Raw genomic sequence first — 18,512 nt, 5'->3', positions numbered from 1 at the left:
ATAAACTTAATATAAACTTAATTAAAATTTATATATAATTAAAACTAATTAACCTATAATTAATTATATTAATAACTATAATAATATTTATAAATTAAATAGAATATATAATTTTTAATATTATTAAAAGCCTTACCTTTTATATAATTTCTATAATAATTATAAAGTATTTTAAAAGTAATACTTTTAATTTATTTAAAAATATTTAAGTTTATAAATAATTTTAAACTTTTTTTTTTAAACCTAAACTTTATTTTTAATTTATTTATAACTTAATAAAAATTATAATAAAAAAATTTATTTTAAATATATATAAATTTTTATAATTTAATTTTAAATATAAAATAATAAATTTTAATATATATATAAAAGAATAAAAGTATAATAAAGCTTTATTTTATTTCTTTTTATATTAAACTTAAAGTTTAATTATATATTAAAACTAATTAACTTATTAATTTAATTTATTATTATTAATTTTAATTATAATAAATATTATTATAAATATAGAATTAAATATTTATTTTTAAATTTAAAAGTAGTTTAAATTAAGTATATATAATAGAGTTATTAAAGAATTAATATATTAAAATAAATTATTTTAAATTTAAAGTTTTAATAATTAATTTTATAATTTATTTAATTAAACTAAAATAGTAAATAAATAAGTTATAATAATTAAAATATATACTTTTATATATAATCCCTAATAGTAATTATAAGCTATTTTTTTTTTATAACTTTTATATATAAGTATAAATAGCTTATATTATATAATAGCTTAATACTTAACTTATTACTATAATAAAGTAACCTAAAGGCTTTTAAAGCTATAAGTAAAGGGTAGTTAAAGCTTAGTTAAAGGGGGGGGGCCAGGTATAAATAAGGTAGTATTACTTCTAAATATATATACTTATATTATCTTAACCTTTATTCTCTAATAGTAGCTTTAAAGCAAATTAAGACCCACACTTTCACACCTACCTACTACTAGCTCTAACTACTAGCTTTAACTTTACTTCCTCCTTTTAAAATAAACTCTAATAAAATTAATTATATATATACCTTTAAATAGCCTATAAATAGCAATAAAAGTTAAAAAATAGAAAATAAAAAGGTAGTTAAAAATATAAATAATAAAGAAAGGTTTATATAAAGGTAGGCTAGTTATATATTTAACTACCTTTTCCCTTTCTATTAAATTATATAGCTTATATTATTAATATCTAAACTCCTTATAGCCTTTATATTACTATTTATAATATAAACCTTAATAACCCTTTACTATTATTATTTAGTTACTACTATATAAATATAATATTAATTAGTAATTAAATATATAATATTAATCTCTTTTATAAATTAATTAACCCTTATTTTTAAAACTTATTATTAAAAAGTATTTATTTAACTATATAAAATAAATTAACCTTTTACTTAAATAAAAATATTTTAAACTAAATAAATAATATAAAATTATTAAAAATATAACTTTAAACTTTAAGAAGTTATTTATACTTTAATAAATAGTAATACTTTATAACTATTTAATAAAAAAATAGTTAGTAAAATTAACTACTTTTTTAATATAATTATAAAATACTAATTAAAGTTTATAAAATATACCCTTAAAGTTATACTATACCCCTTACTTAAATATACCTAAATTATTACTTATAATTATAAAATCTATTAATTTAAAGTAATTAAATAAAGTAAATAATTAAATAGAGGCCTTATAATAAAGTTAACTTAAGTATAAGTACCTTCTATTTTATATATTTAATAAGCGCTCTTAAACTAATATTATTAATATTAGTTTAATTACCTTAATACCTTTAAGTAAGTTATAAACCTTTATTATATAGAGTTAATTAAAAATATAAAGGTTATAAGTATAATACTTAATAATAATAATAGTATAGCTATTAATATAGTATATAATACTTTAAACTTATAAGGATTAAAAGGTTAGCCCTTAATAATAGAGCTTAATAGCTTAAAATTAATAGCTATTAGAAAGAGAATAGTATAAATAAATTAAAAAAGACTTATATTAAAACTTAATTTATATTTATTATACTTATTATTATCCCCTTTAATTAATAATAAGTTTACTCTATATATATTTTATAATATTTTATAATATATTATTTAATTTTAAAAGTTTTTATTTATTAAAACTATTATTTAATTTTATTTTATTTAAGCTTTAAAAACTTTTTATAAGTTATTATTTTATATTAAATTTTAAAAGTTATATTAAAACCTCTCCCTTTTAGTAAGTCTATTTAAATAATATAATAGTAATAATATTAATAAAAGTAGTAGTATATTAGTATATAAACTTTAATAATATAATACCTTAAAGTTTAAAAATTAAAAAGATAATAGTATTATTTTATAAATAAGTATAATTAATTTATATTAATAAAAGAAGGTTATTATTATATTATATTATATTATAAGGATTAATTTATATAAGAAGGTTATATTAATATTTTAATAAAGGTAAGGTTTTATTATAGATTTTTATAAAGTAGTTACTAGTTAAACTAATTATTAAACTAAGTTTATAAATAAGGTTTTAATAAATAGGTTAAATTAAGTACCTATTAGGATTTATAGTTAAAGGTTAAATATTTAAATAATATTATAACTATATTAGTAAAAGAATAATTAATATTTATAAATATATTATATTTATAATAAAATAGAATTAAATAGCTATAGCTTTATAAATATAGTTTATAAGATAGATATTACTTAATAAAATTTAAATTTTAATTTTATAAAGAAAGATATAATAAATATAAAGGTTAGTGAATATTAATTTATATATTTCTTTTAATAATATTAAGCTTTTAATTAATATTTATTAATAGGCATATACTTATAAAGTTATTAAATATTAATTTAAAAGTATTTATATATTAAATATAAAATTTAAATAGTTAAATTTATAACTTATTAAAGTATAATATATATACTTTTATTATTTTAAGAGTAAAATCTATTATAGTTTATAATATATAATTTATTACTTTTACTTTTACCTTTAAATCTTAACCTTTATTAATTTTTCTAATATTTAAATTTAATCTTATTTCTTTATTTACTTTAAAGTAAACCTTATAGGTAAAACTATAAAGGCTAGTTACTACCTTTAATAATAGTAAGGCTTTATTATATAAGTACTACTTATATTATTATAAATATTTTAACTAAGTTTATAGTTATAATTATATTTAATTAGTTATTATTACTATACTAATAGTTATAACTACTATATTAGCAACTTAATTTTATAAAATTAATAGTATTTATATTTACTAATAAAAGTATAAAACTACTCTTAAATTAAATATTTAAGTATTTATTAATATAAATTTATTATATTAAATATTTAATTAGAAGCTACTTAATTAAAAGTTATTTTATTAAAACTATTTAATTAGAATAAACTTAATAATATATATTTAACTAGAATAAAAGGGTAATATTATAATATTAACTTAATTAATAACCTTTAATATTTTAAATAAATTAAATTAATTAAAAACCTATTATAGTATTATAGTTATAAAGGTAACCTAAATTAAAATAGTTAATAGTTTTATAGTAAATAAAGTTATTATATAGAATATTATTAATAATATTAAATATAGAGTTATTTTAATTATTAAAAGTTTAAGTCTTTATATATTAAATATATATATATTAAGTATTAAAAGGGTTAATATAGTTAATAATTTTATATTAATTATAGAGGCTTTTAAGTTTATATTTAAGTAAAGTTAAGATCTTAAATTAAATAATATAAATAAAGTTTAATTATCTAATTAAATTAAACTAATAGTTTATAAGCTATATAAGTTAAAGGAGCTAAGGGCTAGTAGCTTTAGGGTTTAGTTATAGGTTTATTAAGAATTAATATATTAATTTATTATAGTAAGTATATTATAAAATCTTTATTAATAGCCTTATATTTAGAACCTATATAAAGATACCCTCTACCTTTATAATTAGTTAATTAAAGTATAAATATAAGTATAAACTTATAGCTTTTATTTCTAATATATTCCTTTATAACTTTTTAATATCTTATTAACTTTAGTACTATAGTATAAGGGTTAAGTATTAAAGTAATAAATAAATAATTAAATTAAAAATAATATTAAAGCTAATAAAGGAATAGTATAAAAAGGGCTTTAAGGTTAAAAGGTTAATTAAATTAATTAGATAGAAGGGCCCTATTAAGTAATTAATTAAATAGTATAAATAAAGGGAGATAGTATTTTAAGTTAAGTAATTAAGTAATTTAATAAAAGGTAGTTAAATAATAAGTAAGGAATAAATAAACTTTAAAGTAAAATAAATAAATAATAAAGTAAAAGTAGAAAAATCTAATAAATAAAATAAAGAAATAATAATTAAAAGGAATTTAATAATAAATAGTTAATATATAATTAAAATATAAGATTATAAAATTAGAATATAAAGTTATAAAATTAAAATATAATAATAAAAGATTATAAAATTATAAAATTAAAATATAAAATTATAAAATTAAAATATAATAATAAAAGATTATAAAATTAAAAACTATAATATAGTATAATATAAAGTAATATAAGCTTAAAATATTAAATTAAATTATTAAATTAATATAAATTTAAAATAAAAATAAAGTAATAAAATTAAATAAAAAAAAAAATTAAAGATTAATATAAAGAGTAATTAAAAGAAATAAGGAAATAGGTTGGAAGTCTTTTAAATAAGGTAGATAAATATTATAAATATTAATATAATAGATAAATAAAAACTTTATTAATAGAGTAAATAAAAGTAAGATATTAAAATATAAAGAGATTAATTAATTAAGTAGTTAAGGAGCTAAGTAGTTAAATAAAAGAGCTATATTATTAAATATTAAATAATAAATAGTAAAGATAGAGAAATTTATAGATTTATTAATTATAGATTAGTTATATAATAATATAGTAAGATATTAATAAATTTAGATAAGTAAATAATATTATAAATTATATAAATATTATTTATTTTTATAAACTTAAGTTAGATTAAATTATATAAGATATAATATTTATAGCTTATAAAGTTAGGATATTAAATAGCTATAATAGTAATTATCTTTATTAACTTTAATATTTTAAGGCTTTATATTATATAAATAGGTTTAAAACAGGTATTATATATTTTAAATAATAGTAAAGTTAATATATATAATAGGATAGTATAAATATATAATATTTTATATTTAACCCTACTTTATTAATAAATTATATATTTTAAATAAATATTATAATCTACTTATTTTCCTTTTAAATAGTTAATATTTAATATTAATATTAAACTTAACTACTAATTATTAAATTATATAAGAATATAACTATAAGCCTTCTTTTAATTATTTCTAATAATACCCCTACTATTTACAAATATTTTATATAACCTATTTTATTTTTAAGCTATTTTTAATAACTTTTAATATACCTAATATTTATCTTTTATATTAAAAGTTAAAATTCTAATTACTACCTTTTAAATAAGTTTTATAAAGCTATATATATATAATATAATTAATTATATAACTTACTATATATAATATTAAATATATTAATAATACTTTAACCTATTATATAGCTATTATTATAAATAGTATATATCTTTACTTTAAAGTTAAAGGCCTATAATATAATAAAGTAGTATAATACTATTTAAATAGGGATAATTAAGTAATTTAATTAACTATAATAGTATTATATTATTATATTAAGTAGATATTAATACTAATATATTATATTAAAATTTATTATTTTATAATTATAAATATTAACTTTAATAAATATATTTATTATAATTTAAACTAATTACTTACTATTTAATATTTAAGGTTAGATATATATATATAAAGTCTATAAAGAAGAAAAGGAAATTAAACTTATTATAAAAACTATTTATTTTATCTTTAAATAAATAATATTAAACTAACTTATAGCCTATAATAGACTTTAATAGACTAATTTTATTAAAGTTAATAAATTAAGTATAACTTAATATTATTAAAGATAAATTTTAAATAATTATTAAAAGTTTTCCTTATAAACCTTCTATATTTATCTTTAAATATATTTATATTTTAACCTTTTAAAATATTTATTATAATTCTAACTTAATAGAAAGACTTAATTAATATAAATAGTTAATATATCTTTAATCCTTTTATATTTATTAATAAAATAGAAAAACTATAATATTAAGTATATAAGTTTAAAGTTATTAATATTTTATCTTTATATAATAATTAACTAATAATTATAAAGGCCTTTAAAGTAATAAAGGGACGTTATAAAAGTATCCTTTAAATTACTAATTTAATAATAAAACATTAAATTAATAAAACTTAACTTTCTTTTTAATTAATATATTTTAATTATTATATTTTATTTTATTAATTATTTAACTTATTTAAACTATATTTTATTAAAGTATTTAAGTTAGAGAAAATTATATTTTATTATAGTTTTAATATTTTATTATTAAATTAATAATTTAAGGGATAGAAGGAAAATTATAGAGCCCTTAAATTTATTATAAATCTATAAGTAGATTTATATAATATAAGATTTTAATATATAATATATAAATTAAGTATATATAATATTTAATATATTACTTTATAAAGAGATAAGTCTTTTTTACTTTTATTATTTAGCTATATAATTTTATATATTTTAAATTTTATAATAAATTATATTATTACTATTAATATTAAAATACTTTTAATAGTATTTTATAATAAATAAAGTTAACTACTATTTAAATTAATTATATTCTTTTAAATACCTTATATATTTTAAATTTTTATATATTAAACTCTTTAATTAGTCTATTATAATTATATAGCTTAATTATAATATATTAATTAATAGATATAATAAGATATATAACCCTTATTTATAAACTAAGATTTTTATAATTACTATTAGCCCTTTTAACCTTATACTTAGCTATTTAACCTATAGTAATACCTCTTATATCTTAACTATATAAATAATATTATAATAATAAAAGTTAAAGTAATATATAAAGATAATTAAAAGAGAGTTATAAAGCTAATGTAGTATAAATTTTAATTAATAAGTTAAAAAATTATAAATTTATTTAATTATAATTTATAATAAGTAATTATAATAACCTCCTTTTTATTTAATAACCTATAAAATATTTATCTTTAAACTATTAACCTTTATAACTCCTTCTCTACTATTATTATAACTATATACCTTAATAGTATATACTTTACTCCCTTACTCTTATATTAGTATAATAATTTAATTTATTATTAAAGTAGGAGTTTAATATACTTTATATATAAAAGTAACTTAATTAAGTATAAAAGGTATAATAGGTAGAGAGTAAATATATATTTATATAGATTATATAGTTTAAATTACCTTATAACCATCTATTATAACTATAGATATCCTTAATATAGTATAGCTTTTTTAAAATCTATTTAAAATTATATTAAGGCTAGAGAGATTAATTATTTATAATAAGTAACTAAGAGTAAGGAAATATATAGCTAACTTATAATTTAATTAATCTATTATTAAGTAATTTATATAAGAATAAATTATTTAAATAAAATATTTATTATAATATAGTTATAGGTTATTTAAATATTATAGCTATAGTTAACTTTATAAAGACTTTAATAGTAGATTTTTCTAAACTTTTAAGGAAGTAATCCTTTTATACTTAATATAAGTTAAATATTATTATAATATATATATTTATAATAATTATTTTACTTTTATATTATAATTTTAAAATAATAACATTAAAGTAAATTTTATATATAAATATTAATATAATATATTATTAGTATAAATAATTAGGTTATAAGCTATCTTTTATTTATATTAAATTAATATATAAGGTATTAAATATAGAATACTATTAATATACCCTCTTAATTTAAATAAGTTTAAAATTATTAAGTTAATTTACTATTTAATTTTATTAAAATACTTACTACCTTTATATAATATAATAACTTTCTCCACCTAATAGATAAATTATATAGTTTAAAAATATTATTATAAGAACTTATTAAGCTAATAGTATACTAGCTATTATTATATATATAATTTATTTTTAACTAATAAATATAAATATTATATTTAATAAATTATTTTATATTAAAGGATTAATTATTATTAAATTATATATTAAGAACTCCTTATATATATAGTACTTACTACTTTATTAAATAAAGTTAGGCTATATTTTTTAAATACTATTTTAAGACTAATCTATTATAATAAAGCCCTAACTTAAAGTTTTAATATTATTTACTAATATATATAAAGTATAAATATATTTATCTTCCCTAACCTTATATATAATAATTTAATATTTATAATATAATTAATTAATATAAGACTATTAATATAAATTAATAAATTATTTATAAATATATTTTAAATAATAGAGTCTATTATATATAATTAAAAAGTTAAATATTAATATTAATATATTATAAATCAAAATAGAAAGAATAATAAAATATAAATTTATTTTAACCTATAAAAATATATTTAAATATAATTTATTTAAACTTTTATACTTTAAATAGAACCTAATATATAACTTTTAATAAAAAATATTTATATAAGTATATAAAATAAGTTAAATAAACTTAAAATTAAATTTTTAAATTATTATAAAAATTAAAAATAAAATATATAATTCTACTTATAAAATAAATATTTAAAAACTTAATAATAAAGTTAGTATAAATATATTAATTTTTACCTTTTAAATATATTAATTTACTAATATATATATATATATAATAATAATAATAACTTAAGTAAGGTTTATATTATAAAATACTAACCTATAAAAGTATAAATTTAAAAATAAATTAAAGTTTAAAGTTAAATACTCTATATAATAAAACCTATTATATTTATTTAAAAATATATACTATAATATATTTAAAAGAATAATTTTAATAATTTAAAAATCTATAAATATATAATAAAATTTAATTTATTAATATTTAAATTATATTTATTATAATTATTATATTTAAAGTATAATAATATTATACTTTTAAAAATAGTTTATATAATATATATAAAGTTAAATACTAATTATTATTATTAATTACTACTAACTATTTATTATTAAAATATAAAGTTAGTAATTTATAAATTCTATTAATAATAATATATTAATATTAAATAAATTAGTAATATAAAATAAATGTTTATTTCTACTTTAAAATATAATATTTATTTATTATATTAATTATTAAAAGTAAATAAGTTTTATAATATTAAAAATAAATTATAAAGCTATATTAAATTAACTAAAAGCACCTTAAATATATAAATTACTTAATATATATATTAATAAATAATAAAAATAAGTATTATTAATATTATTTAAATTAATAAAAAAATAAAATATTATTACTTTTAACTTAATTACCTTTTAACTACACTTTCCTTTATATACTAATGTATAAATTAATTATTTTTTTAATTTAATAAAAATTATAAAAAAAATATACTCCCTTTTATATAAATATATTTTAAATTTATACTAATCTTTTAATAAGGTTAATTATAGCTATATAAAGCTTATTTACTTTATTATTAATATTTTAATAATAATAATAGTTTTAATTAAAATACTTTTAATTCTATTTTAAAATTATAAAACTATTTTTATTAATTTTTAAATATTATATATTTTATATTATTATTATTAGTTTAATAACATATTATTATTAACCTTTATATTAAAACCTTTTTATATTTTATATTTTAATATTATTATATTATATAAAGATATAGCTTTAATAAAGGTATATTATTAAAGTAAATTACTTTTAACTCTTTAATATTTTATTAATTTTAATTATATTAAATATAACTTTAAAGTTCTTAAAGTTTAAACTTTATTATATTTAATAATATTATAAATAATTATATAAATATAATATTTACTTTTAATAACTATATATATAATTAATGCTTTATTATTTAATTATTATTAATAATTTATTTAATTTTAAATTAAAAGTTTATTATTATATAATATTAATAAAAGTATTAACCTTTATTTAAATATATAATACTTTATATAATACTTTATAACTATTATTTTATAAAACTTATTTTTTATTATTTATATTTATTTAAATTAATATAATATTTAAAATATTTAACTTTATTTAAAAAATAGTATAGTTTATATATTTAAATATTTAAAATAACTTAATATATATAATTCTTTATTAATAATAAACTTTATATATAAATACTTTTAAAACTTTTTAAAATTATTTATCCTTTTAAAAAAAAGAATAAATTATTTTTATATTTTAATATAATAAATAAATATAATTTTAAGTTTTAAAATTTTAAAGAAAAATATAAAAAAGATTAAAAAAGTTAATTAATACTTAATTTATAATTTAAGTATATTATAAATAAAATAATAAAAAATATAGCTCTTTTTAAATTTATAACTTTTAAAAATTTTAATTTATAAGATTTAAATAATATTTTATTAAGCCTTTTAATTAAATTAATATTATTTAATATATTTATTAATTTTAATAATTATTACCTACTTTATATTTACTACCTTAATTTTTAATAATAAAAGCTAGATAATTAAATTTAAATTTATTTTATTTTAATATTAATAGTATTATATAATTAAGAGTTAACCTCTTCTCTAATTTTTTTAATATAATTTATATTATAAATAAAAATAAATATTTAAGAATATATTCTAATTATTATATATTTACTTTTAAATTTAACTTTTAATTTTATAAAGTTATATTTAATTTTACTATTATATCTTTTATAAATAAATATATAATTTATTAATTTTAATTTTAAAACTAAAAGTATTTTTATTTTAACTATTAAATTATTATAAATATATACTTTTATTATAATTTTAATATAATATTTTATTACTTTACTATATATTTTCTTTAATATTAATTAATTTTATATTTTAATTATTAACTTTTAATTATTTATTAATTAATTATTTATTCTTTTAATTATATATTAAATTATTTATTTATCTTTTATTTATTTTCTTTAATATATATATAACTATATAATATAATATATTAACTATAAAATATTATTTTAATAGCTATTATTAATAAATTATTTAATAATTTATTAAAAGTTTATATAAGAAAATAAGCTTTAATTTAATTTTTATTATTTATATAATAATATTATATTTAAATTTTAATATATTATAACTTAAAAATACTAGTATTAAAAGGACTTTAATATTTTAAAATAAGTATTAAATAGTTAAAAAAATATAAAATCATATAAGTTATATTACTATTAAATATAGCTATTATAATAAGCTAACTATTAAAGCTATCCTTCTTCTTAAAGAAACTAATATTCTACCTAATTTATATATTAAGCTTTTAAATAAGTTATGGTTCTATAGTATATAACTAAAATATTTATATAGTTATATTTTCTAATAATATAAGGTATTTATTATTAATTTAACCTACTAATAGTTAATTATAAAGGCTACTTATAGAGCTAAATAAAGAGTTATAAAGAAATAATTTCTTTAAGAAGAATAAAGGTATTATAAAAGTTTTTTAAGTAATATAAATAAATAATATTAGTAGGAATATAAAGATTAAGAATAGTAAAGTCTAAATATTTAAATTTTATATATAACTTAATATTAATTATTTATATCTTTAAAATTATTAAAAATAAAGTAATAATATAATAGAATATTTTAAATTAAATTAATTTAAATTAAATTAATTTATAAATTAAATTAACTTATAAATTAAATTAATTTATAAATTAACTTACTATTATTTTTTTAAATTAAAATTATAATTTATTTTAATTAAAATATAACTTTTAATAATATATAATTAAAATATTTATATAGTTATTATACTACTTATATTTAATTACCCCATTATTTAATTATTATTACTATTTAAATATATAAACCTATTAATATTATATAAGGCATTATATATATTCTTAAGTATATATAAAGTAAGAGTAAGACTATTTAAAGGAAATAAATTTTATAGGTATTAAAAATAATTTAACTTACTACTTAAAAAGTTAAATTATATATAGTATTATTATATTCTTTATATATAAATATTTAAAAGCTTAATAAGTTATTTAGTAACTATTCTCTATAATATTATATAGTTAGTATTATAATTATAATATTAATAAAGCACTATTTAAATTTATAGATTTTATAAACTTTTAAAGTAGGTATTAACTAAGATAATTATAAAGGTAATAGATTTTATAAAGCTATAATATAGCCCTTTTAATCTTATTATATTAGGTTAAAACCTTTAACTTTACTCTTTTAATAAAAAATTACCTTCTTTTTCCTTTTTTTATATAAAGTTTTCTTATCTATTAATAGATAGATAAATATAAAGTATAAATAAGTAGTTTATAAATAATATTTTTAGTTCTTTTATACCCTACTTTAATTAAATTACCTTAAAGTTTTATATTTAATTTACTATTAACTATTTTATTATTATTATCTTTTATTATAAGTAATATATACTTAATACTATTTTATTTTATTTAATTATTTAATATATTTAATATACTTAAACATTTAAATTTAAATATAATCTATAAGCCTTTATATTTTTATAAATTCTATACTCCCTACCTAACCCTAACTATATTTTAATACTAACTTTACTTAAATACCTCTACTTTATTTAATAAAGTAAAAAAGTACTTTAAAAATAAGTATATATATAATATATTCCTATATATATTCTATTTAAACTTAAAGTTAACCCTACTATTATTTTTTATAAAGTTAATATTATTTATAAATAAATTAAAAGTTTATAATTATATTTAACTAACTTACTACTTTTCTTAATATAGTCTCTACCTTTTATAAAAGAAAGATTATTAAGGTTATAATTAACTATATTAATATAATAAGTAGTAGTTTTAATAAGCGTATCCTTATAACCTATAACTTTTATAATAATATAGCTAGCTAGTTTATTAAGAAGACCTTTCTTTAATTAATAAGCGTAAAAACTCTTTTTAACTAAATTAATATTAACTATAAATTAAGTATTATTTACTCCTTTTAATATTTATATTAATAGTTATTTAAATTAATAATATATTATATTTTATAAATTAAAAGGCTTTATTTATCTAAGGTAGCTATTATATTTTTAAAGAGCTTATTTTTAACTTTAAGTTTATAAATATTACTTTTAAGTAGAAATATATAAAATATTTTAATTATATTAGCTATAATATAGTTAATTTATTTAAGTTATATTTTATATTTAAAAGTTTATTATAATTAAGGTAATATTAATATAATAAAATAAATTAATTTTAAATTATTATTTATATATTATATATAATTAATAGAATAATAAGGTATTATATTAAATTAAAAGAAAATAAATAAAGCTTTTATATAGAATAAAAGTATTAAGACTTTAAATAAAATAAATAATAAAATAAGTAAAACCTTATTTAAAGTATTAAATAAAACCTTATTTAAAGTATTAAATAAGATTATATATTAATTAAATAAATAATTTATTTTTAACTTTAATTTTAAAATTAAATAATACTTATAATAATAAAGATAATATAAACTATAAAATAAAGTAGGATAGTTTTAACTTTATTAATAGATTTATAAATTAATTTATAAATTAATTTATAATATTTAAAATTAACTTTTATATTTTAAGTAATAATTATAAATAATTTTATAAATATAATTAATTAGTTTTAATTTTAATTTTATATAAAGTATATAGTATCTTTATATAATACCTTAAAGTAATTATAAATATAAACCTAATTCTTTCTTAAATATTAATAATAACTATTATATATTATTGTTTAATATTAAATTAAGACTTACTTATATTATTTTAAGTATAGCTAATCTATTATAGAAACTAACCTTACTAAAATTAAATAAATAAAAATATTTACTTAAAATATTAATATTTTTATATAATATTAAAATATATTAAGAAAAAAGGAATAAAGGTAACCTTTAAACTATTAATAAAGTAAGATTTTATATTAAATAGATTTAAATTTTTATAATTAAGATTAAATTATCTAAATTATAATTATTTAAAGCTAAAAGTATTTAAATAATTTAATATTTAAACTAATTATATTATTTTAAAACCTATAACTAAGATTTAAATATTTATAAGAGTTAATTATTTAAAATTATAACTAAATATTTATAACTTAACTACCCTTTTAAAAACTAAATTTAATTATAAATAAAATAACTTTAATATTAATATATATCTAATAATATATTTTATATTTTATCTTTTTATTCCTTTAATTTTATTAATATTTATTAAAGTATATTTATTAACTCCTTTAATTAAATAAGACCTTAAATCCTTTAATATTACTATTAAATATATACCTTTATAGTTTATTAAACTTAAAGTTAATTAGTAATAATAATATAAATAAAAATTTGCTTACTTTTTATTTTATAAAATATATTATTATTATTATAAAAGAAATAATTCTACTTTATTAATTTTATTTTTAAAATAAGCTTTAATATTATAAATATAATAATTATAATATTATACTTCTTTTATTATATTTTTAAGTTAACTATTATATATTTTTAATATATAATATATTAACTTTAATTCTATTTTTAAGAATTTATTTTAAAAGTTAATATTTAATAACTTATATTTTAAATATATTAATATTAATATTTAGGTATATATTTATCACTTACTTATAAATAGTACACTTAGATAGTTTAAGTAAAGAAATACTAATATATAGTATAATATAATAAATATTATAATAAAGAAGAAAGCTTTAAGTTTATAATTTAATTTTTAAATTAAAAGAATTATATATTTTTAACATTTATATAAATATATTTATTAATTTTATATAGATATAACTAATTAATATTAAAATTAATAAATATTTTAACCTTTAATATTTTAATCTTATTATTTATATTAGTAATAATATAATTAAGGTTTATTTATAATATATTAATAAGAGTTATAAGGATATTTATAAAGGTTATAAAAGTATATAAAAGTAGTAACTATATATAATTATTTAAAAGAGAGTTATAATAACTACTAATTAAAATACTTTAATAATTTATATTATTTTAAATTATAATTAAACTTTAAATAAATATAGTATATTAATTATTTAATAAAATAATATAAAAGGAAGGATATTTTAATTATTATTAATATAAAGGTTTATAAAGAGATATATTATATTTATAAAACTTTAATTAACTAATTAATAATTATTTTAATATTTAAAATAGAGTTTTTAGTTAAAATTTTCTCTTTTAATATTTCTATAATTAATATTTCTAGTATTTCTTAAATAGTTTTATTAATATTTTTATAATTAGTTTTTATAATTAATATCTTTTAAATAATTTTATTTATATCTTTATAATTAATATTTCCTTAAATAATATTTCCTAAATAGTTTTATTAATATTTTTATAATTAGTATTTTTATAATTAATATTTTTAAATAACTTTATTTATATTTTTATAATTAATATTTCTTTAAATAATATTTTTAAATAACTTTATTAATATTTTTATAATTAATATTTTTATTATTAATATTCCTTTAAATAATTTTATTTATATTTTTATAATTATTTTTAAATAGTATTTTTAAATAGCTCTATTAATATTTTATTAATTAATATTCCTATAATTAATATTTTTAGGTAGTTTTATTTATATCTTTATAATTAATATTTTTATAACTTAAGTTTTTAAATAACTTTATTAATATTCTATTAATTAACATTTTATAATTAGTATTTTTTATTTACTTTTAAGTTCCCTTTACCTTTAATTATAAAAAACTTTATTTAATAAATTTAATTATATATTTTATATTATTATTTTTAATAATTTACTATATTAATAATATAATAAAAAGCTTTTAGTTATTAAGGTTTAAATATTTATTAATAGACTTTATTAATTACTATATTATTTAAAATAGTTATATTTTTACTTTTAAATTAATTAATATTAAACTTTTTAATAAGTTTATTATTTAATATTTAAATAGGTTTAACCTAATAGTTAACTTTAATATTAATTTTATAAAACTTTTTTTTTTATTTAAATATAAATTAATTATATTAAAGGGTAATAATTTATATATTATAGAGTAATAGAACTAAGTTAGTTTATAGTTTAGTATATAGTATTATATATACTTAGAACTATTTTATATAGATAATAAAAATAGTTAAAAGCTATTTTATTTAATATAAGGAAGGTAAAAGAGATAGAGGGTAGAGGTAATTATAGTACTTAATATTAGGGTAAAAGAGTAAAATATAATAAAGATAGATATAATAAGTTTTTATATTTATTTAAGATTAACTTTAAAATATTTATAAAAATAATAAATATAATATATATTTAGTAATAGTAATTAAACTTTTTTATATAATTAATATTAAAGCTTTATATTAATATAGTTATATTATTATATTTACTAATTAATAGAATAGATATTATATTTTAATTTCTTAATAGTTTATATAAATTTTATTAGTAATAAGTTTTATATTATTTTAATAAATTTACCTTAAAAATAAAGGTAAGATAGATCTTATAAAATAGGCTTTAAAGTTTAAATAGTATCTTTAAAATACTTATATATAGGTAGAATAAGTTTTTAAATATAAATAGGCCCTTTTTCTACTACTAGGTTATATAGAAAGTAATTAGGTATCTTTAATTAGTAGGCAGCTAGTAGTATAAGAGATATAATATTAAAATATTATATTTAATAGTGCTAACTTTTATCTTTTTTATTACTATCTTTTTTAAAGTATTTATATATAACCCTACTCTAACTAAACTAATTTATTAATTTATACTTTTTAACTTTATTATTAATATAATTATAGATATTTATAACCTTTATATTAGGTAGGTATAGGTAGTTAATATACTATTAGTATAAATTAATTTTATAATACTTTAAACTTAATAAACTTAAATTTTAATAATATTAATTAATTTATTAGGTATTTTTATACTTATAAAAGTAAAGTAATATATAAAGTATAAATATAATTTTATTTAAATAATTTAAGTTTAAAACTAACTTAATTATTATAATAATAAAGGTAAAATAATATTAAATATATATTACTATTTTATTTATATTTTTAAGTTTTTATATAATAAGAATAATAGAGATATTTATAATATTAAAATTCTACTTTTATTTAAAATAATAAAGCTTTATTAAGGAAGAAATATAAATAGTAATAAAGGTTATAGGTAGTAGGCTTATAGTAAAAGGGTTTTTTATTTTTATAGCTTTTTTAGTTAGTTTAAATTTAAAGTTTAAAGTATAAATATTAGGGGAGGTATTAAGTATTAATTTTTAATAGGCTTATTATTTTATATCTTTAATTTTATATTAATATAGTTTTTAAGCTAGCTTTTAATATAATATATTAGGGTTATTAAAGGCTAGAGTTTAAATTTTAATATAATAGTTTTATAAAGGGGATAGTTTTATAATATAAAAGTAATTTAATCTTTATAATAAAGTTATATATATCTTATAGTTATTAAGTTAATAGTATAAACTCCTTATATTAAGTTTAATTAAAGAGGGTTTTTAAAAGTATTTAAATATTTTTATTAAATAAATAAATATTTATAGTTATTTTATTTTTAATTTAAATCTATTTAAAAGTATAAACTATCTTATAAAAGTAATAAAATAAATTAAAGGTATTTATTAAAAGAAGGTCTTAAAAAAGAGGGATATATCTAGCTATATATATATATAAGCACTCTTACTATACTATATAAGTATATTAAATTATAGTCTTTCACCTTTTAAATAACTATATAACTTTAAATACCCTTCTATTATCTTTATTAAATAATATAATAATAGGAGTAACTATTAAGTTTATACCTTAAAAATAAGTATACTTTAAGTATATATATATACCTCTTTATAACTAATAGCTATTTAATCTTAAATAGTAATTATAAAATATATAAAATAGTAGGTATATAGACCTTTAATATATATAAGTATAAAGTATTAATATAAATAGTAGACTATTAATAGTAATAGGTAGAGAGGGTAGGTAGTAGGTAACTATATTAATAAGGAAGAGGTACGCTAAGAGAAAGAGGTGTGTTAAGAGAAAGAGGTGTATTAGGAGGAAAAGGTGTACTAGAAGGAAGAGGTGCGTTAAAGTAAGGTCTTTAATTAAATATAGTGGATATCTAGCTTAATATAAAGTTTATATAAAGTCTATTTATATAATAAAAGAGAGATTAATTTAAACTTAATAGACTT

This window comes from Diaporthe batatas, assembly GCF_019321695.1.
Source record: "Diaporthe batatas strain CRI 302-4 chromosome Unknown Contig00030, whole genome shotgun sequence".
Lineage (NCBI taxonomy): Eukaryota > Fungi > Ascomycota > Sordariomycetes > Diaporthales > Diaporthaceae > Diaporthe > Diaporthe batatas.
The sequence above is the reverse complement of the archived record's forward strand: the minus strand, read 5'-3'. Positions refer to the sequence as shown.